Below are 6,793 nucleotides of genomic sequence, written 5' to 3'. Positions count from 1 at the left end.
GAGCCACACTTTTCAATCAATAAAATGCATATTCAGTCAAATAATTTTGTTTTTGTTTTTCATTACCGCTTTGATTGCAAAAACATCCAATTATTTTGATAAAGAATTCTGCATTTTTATACATACAGGTCCCTTCCAATGCATGTTTATAAGATTGAAAACTTGAAATCTTATTCGGAAGGTTGAGTGACCCAAGTGTTGAAATCTTGACACGCCTGGGGCACGATTTTATCTAACGATCTCTTTTGCATGAACTGTTAGGTATTTCCCCTCACTTGCAGGTTGTGATGTGGAAGCTTTTGACAAAACAGTCCCATGGAGTCCAATCAGGGACGAATGAATAGAAGAACGGTGAAAAGACGACGACGAGACGTACGACGATCCTTGAGAATTAATCAAGAAGACTCTTCAAAGTCTGAAAATTGAAAAGTTTGTATAAATCCCAGGAGTTCGTTCTCCGTCGAGTGCGGAGCAGTCGGGAATACAAGGTGATAAATCAGAAAAGTCCAGACGAGTCTGGGAGTTCTCAAAATTGGAAAGCCGACAGTGGATTTAGATAATGAATGCCATGGTTCGACGAGTCGACGGGTGTTCAGTATCAGGTTGTCCTCGTCGCCAAGCAGAGTCGGAATGACTAATTCCCCAACAGATTCAAGGTCTGTGGATTCCCTAGTAGGGTCAGGATGGTTATCCCCAGCAGGTTTTAGATCAATGCTTCCCCAGTCGCCAGGCCTGAAGGTTGTTATTTCCCAGCGGAGGTATCTGTGGGAGGTGGTTCCCCGAGCAGAGTCTGGAGTGTTGCGTGCCCAGCAAGTCAAAGACTGTTGCATCCCCACAGAGTGCGTTGGTGGTTCCTTCCCCAACAATTCCCCAAGCGGATCGGGTGCACAGGAGATCATCCCCAGCAAGGGTTGCCTTTTTCCCAGCAGCAGCATTATTCCCCAGCAGGGTGGAAATCGGAGTGTTGGCGAGTTCCTCAGCAGAGTGTCTCAAGCTCCCCAGAAGAGTCCCTTGAGGGGGATGCTTTTTATACATTCATCATGTAGAATAAGCATAGCATATTGCATAATAAATCGCGTAGCATTTCCATGATTATGGAGCATTACGCTGGAAAAATATCATGCATCATTATTACAAGCATAAGCTAGTCTCGAACCGTGGTTATCGTTTGAGAGGTGGTTTTGCCCGAAGGTGAAGGTGTTACTCCGAGGAGTTTAGCATCGTGGTTTTAATCAAAGGTATTCCCCAGTAGTGCGATACTGAAGGAAGAGTTTCTGTCGAGCAGAGATGGGAACGTTAATCAGAGAAGTTTCGGGGTTCACAAAGAGAAAAAAAACAAGAAAGAATAATCCCCAGCTAAACGCAAAGTGTTCGTTGGCTAGGGTGGAATAGAGAATAGCCGGCTCAGGGCTTGTTATCCCCAGCATGGGTTGTTGGCATGCGTGCCGATTCACTTATCACTGTTTTGTTATTTTTGCCGATGCTGATAGGCATGAAGAGTTTCCGTTATCCAGACCGAGGTGGCGTTCAGGCCAGTTGATGGGTATTCAGACCAGTTTCCGGTGTCCAGACCGAGGTGGCATTCCGGCCTATTTTCTGATTTCCAGATCGAAGAAGTTCGCAACAATCAGGACGAAGAACTTGTGGCACTCTGGCCAGTTTTCCGATTTTCAGATCGAAGAAGTTTCCAACAAGTCATGTTGAAGTACTTGTGGCATCCAGGCCAATTTTCCGGTGATCAGACCGAGGCGGGTATTCAGACTGATGCGGCGTTCAGGCCAGTTCCGATTTTCAGATCGAAGAAGCTTACGACGATTAGATCGATGCAGCTTGTGGCAGTTAGGCCAGTTTCCCAGTATCCAGACCGAGGCGGTATTTAGACCGAAGTGGTGTTCAGACCAAAGTGGCGTTCAGGCCGATCTCTTGGTGTTCAGGCCGATCTCTCGGTATTCAGACCGACATCAATACTCTCATATTCCGATGTTCAGTATGCAGACTAACGAGCGGCGTTCAGGCCATGGTTATCTCTGTGATTCCAATATCGATACTCTCAGATTTCTGTCCGGTGATCAGGCCGACTTTCTCCGTACCAGACGGATTCTTTCTTTCAAGATTGCTTCTTCGTCGATTCTGACAGGCATTGTTAATTATTTTCCCATCAGAGTGCAAATTGTTCGTCTATTCTTGGTATTCAATCACTCTTCACCCTGATCATCTGAAAGCCGAGGCTATTCATATCGACAGGTTCATAGTGGATTGAATAGGGGCAGCTGTAACACCTCAAAATTTGCCCTCCTCTCTTGGGACTAACTTAGCATATTGCATATCATTTTTTAGGACATTAGTCATTGCATCTTTGCATATCATGTGGCTACATTGAGCAAGTCATCCTCCTAGGTCTTGATCAGAAGATAAAGGGGTTAAGATGCAAGCTTGAGGGTTTCATGGATTGATCACTAGCCATCTGAGGGTCTGTGATTCAAATTAGGGTTTCTTGATTCCTCAAGGAGGTTGAGCATTATCTTGGTTGAAATGGTACATCATCATCATCATGGTTTTATCATCATCCAAGAGATTCATTAGTCATGATCAGTTCCTTGGGATTAGGGTTTTGACCACTGGTCAACCCTAATCATCTGCATTGTGCCAATCAGAGCTTGTCAAGGAAATGAGGTCTTCATTGAGATGAGAGATTATTCTAGGGTTTTTATTGAGCTTATGGAAGCTAGGGTTTCATCATTGAGCCATTTCATCAGGAGATTGAGGTTCAAGATCATCTATGCATAGCCAATTCATCTATCAGTCAACAAAAGTCAACCAAAGGTCAACTGATGGATTTGGAGGTGGGAGAGGGTTAGAGACACTTCATTCATGTCCAAACAAGTTTCATTTGACATTTCCAACATCAACAATGAAGAAAATAAAGTCAGATGAAAACTTTCCAAAAATAGAAAGTGACTTGTAATTCAAAATTGCCAAAAATGGAAAGGTTTTCTCCTTAAAATTACATGTCCAAAAATGCTTCAAATGAAATTTTGTCCAACATGAAAGTTGTAGATCTTGCTCTCACCTTTCCAAAAAGTCCAAGAACATGAATTTCTCATTTGTGGTTGGCAAGTTATGATCAAATCATTGTCAAGAAAAGTTGAATTTCAAAGTTGGATAACTTTCACACCAAATGGCCAAATGGAGTGAGACTTTTTGGAGCAATTTTCTTTTGATGTCCTCTATCCAAAACAAGCATTACATGTCATGAAAACTCATCACAAAAAAAGTGCATTTTTCACTTGACTTAATTTGAATTTTGGAGGGAAAAAAGGCATTTTGAAAAATATTCATTGTATTCACTCAATTCCACTTGCATTTGCCTCTGCATCATATTTCCAATTGAATTGAAACAGAAAATGCACTGTTACATTGGATTCATGCATGTGCAAGGCCATTTGCTAATGTGCACCACAATTTGCATTTTCACTAATCATGTGCCTTAACACTAATTGGGATTACCAGCATCATTAACATCACATATATAAACTTAATTCTAACTGTTTTTGTGATTAACACTTCATAATTCAGAAATCTAGATCTAGATCTCAAAAACCTCTTTAATTTCTCTCTCACTTTTTCTCCAAAAATCTTCATAAACATAGCATTGTCTTTGGTTAATCCATGATCCATGAGCATGATTGAAGACTTTGGAAGCTAGATCCATGAACTGTTGAGCTGATTTTGGAACTGTAGCAAGAAGCATCCTCCCATGGCAGTTGAAGATTTCCACATTATCCAACACAATTGAGCTTCAATTCTCCATTCATTCACTCACATAGACCTTGGAGAGCATCTGTTTCCATGTTACAAAGCCAGAAAACAACAAATTCATCACTGTGCTTCAATTAAGGTCAGTTTTCGATTTGCTTAATTCTTGAAATCAATGCATGCTTCTTGTAGATCTTTCTTAGGACGTAATTTTGCGCTTTATTTCATTGAATTTGGTTGAGAAATAAGGAAGTTATGTGGATTAGAAGATTCATGTGCAAAAATGTTTCTCTTCGAATCTCTTGATCTAGGTAGAATTAAGTCAAATTGATTTGTGATTCATGATGTACATTGAGAGAGGATTCTAATGATGTACGGTTTGTTAATTTCTGTGAGAAATTGTTCTTGAGCTTAGGGTTTGTGATGAACTGTATGAAGATGATGATGAACGCGTTTCCAGAACCATTTTGATCCGCCTGGCCTTGGTTTGCATGAATTTCCTTGTTTGTGAGCCATGCGTCCAATTAGATCGCGCCATGTACTTAAGTGAAACGCGGCATTTCACTTAAGTAGCGCTAGTTTTAAAAAGTAACATGGTTCGATTCCGTGCGATGGAGGTTTTCTCATTTTGGATTTTGGCATTTTCTCTTGTATGCTTCTATGTTTCACATGCCTTGTTCATCATTTTTTCATTTTTTCTTCTTATTAGAAAATTCATAACTCACAAAATATTTGTCCAATTGATGTGAGATTTTTTGTGCCATGATCCTTGCCATGTCTACCATTTTATGATGATTTTTGCAAAAATTGTGCACGCCTGGATTTTCATTTTGCCTAGAGAATGTTCATACATGTCATTTGTTGCACCTTGCTTGCTATTTTGATCATGAAATGATGATGCTTAATCCAAAATTCTTGTAATTCCGCATGCATAAACTAGACACCTTTAGGGACATTTTGGTATAGAGTTTGTGATTTTTGCTTTTCTGGTTTGTGAGATATGAGCTGTTGAATCTAGGTGTGACAATTTGTGTCACACCATTTCTTGTATAACTTCCTGATTTTATTTGACATGCCATATGAACTCAAAATGACCTGAATATTTGCATGTTGACTCTTCTGGATGTTAAGTTTGAGTGTGAATTTTTGTGGATTTTTTTGAGTGCATTTCCAATTTGTTTGAGAATTTCCTTTCTGTTTGGACAATTGTGGACCTTTTGTGAGTCATGATCTTAGATGATTTGTGAAATTCTTGATATGTATTGGATGGACTTGAAATTTTGTGGAGTGATTCTAGACATCTTGAAGTTTGCTATGGCTTTGGTTTGGTTCATTTATCTTATGCAAATTCTGTTTTATGCTTGCTTGAAGTTGATGCATGATTTTGTGCCTTGTATGAGCTTGTTTTGCCTTGCCTTGAATTATGGATTTTAATTGACTTGCTTCCACTTGTCCAAATGGCCTGAAATTTGGTGTGATGATCCTTTAATGAGTGCTGTTTAGCCATGATGTTTCCTGGGATTTATTGAATTATTTTTGATTGGATTTGGATTGATTCATTCTGTTTGGTCCAATGAGCTTTGAAATTGCACACTTTGCCTTAAATGCTTCATGAAATGAAATTGGTGTGTGATATGAGCATGAGACCACTTGGACATTGTTCTAATTTGATTGAACTTGATTTGTGCCAATTTTCATGTTCTGTTTTGAAATATTTCTCCTTCTTTGACCCTAGGCTTTGTCCTAGGGGTTTGCTTCTCATGTTTGAGTTGTGTTTTCAGGACAAAAGGCATATGGCATGGAGGAATTAATTCACTTGGCTTGAGTTGCTTGTTTGATTGATGTTGATTAACATTAAGTGTGTTTTGTAGGTGGCTTCTAAGTCATTTGTGTTGAACATTGGCTTATGCTTTGCTTGATGCATTGCTTGTGTACAGTTAACTGTTGACTTTTAGTTTGTCTGTTTGACTGTTTGAGCTGTGTACTGACTGAATTAGATTGTTTTCAGGTACATTAGTTGCTATAGTTCATCGTGAACTTGCTTTTTGCTGTTGCTTGGTTGCTTAACCAATTGAGGTATAGCATCACTAACTCCATGTAGTCTGGAAGACCTGGCCTGTTACTTGGCCAAACACCTGTCTGAAGTCCTCCTTAAGAGGCAATGTTTGTGATTGTTTATCTTTGTCCCCAAGCAGGAAAAGACCTTGAATAAGGCAATTGGCAGACACAAGAGATGTGCAATCCATCTCCTGCTATTCAGTTGAGTCATCCCTTTGCTCACACAACTGGTGTTGATGCCTTGTGGATATTAACCCAAGATCCTTGTACAGTTGTACAGTTGAGTCAGTCATAAGTGTAGAAGGGTTCCCACTTTCTGAACCCACACTTCATTGTCTGAAGCTCTCCCTGGCCAGGGATAAGAGCTGTGAGGCACACCCCTCACTTCCTATTTCATCTGCTTCACCCTAACTCTCAATGTTAGGGTTAAGAGCTAACATCACCTGATACAGTTGGCTTGCTTTTGCAGCCTAACCCTTGTGTGAGCCCACCTTTGTCTGTATATAGTGTGTGCTAATTGTGAATGTTTGCTTTGTTTTGACTGTGCTTGCATGCTTTGCTTTGCCTGGTTAGGATTAGCTTGCTGCTTGTGCAAGATAGATAGAAAACTCAACCTAGGACCATTGTGGAATACATGATAACTATTAGGCTCGAGTCAGTCTCCCTTCTAGTTGGTCATTTCCCAGTCTCTGGTTAGGAGAAAGTTTCTCCCCTGTTAAGGGGAACTACGTTGCCCTGATCCTCATACCAGATGAGGTACGTAGGCAGGAGGTCGTACGAGATCTCTCCGGGCACCCTTTTTGTTTCACACCCTTTTTCCTTTTGTGTGTGTTTGCTTGACAGTTGCTAGGCTCGAGTTCCCGACTCCTTAGTAACTTGTTGTTTGTTTCTTCTTGTGTGTGTAGGAGATGGATGTAATCCCAGCAATTGGCATTCCATATCCTCTTGTTGTGTGCTTGGAGTCCGGTATAAGTCCATC

This window comes from Lathyrus oleraceus, chromosome 5 (genome assembly GCF_024323335.1).
Source record: "Lathyrus oleraceus cultivar Zhongwan6 chromosome 5, CAAS_Psat_ZW6_1.0, whole genome shotgun sequence".
In the NCBI taxonomy this organism is placed as follows: Eukaryota; Viridiplantae; Streptophyta; class Magnoliopsida; order Fabales; family Fabaceae; genus Lathyrus; species Lathyrus oleraceus.
The sequence above is the reverse complement of the archived record's forward strand: the minus strand, read 5'-3'. Positions refer to the sequence as shown.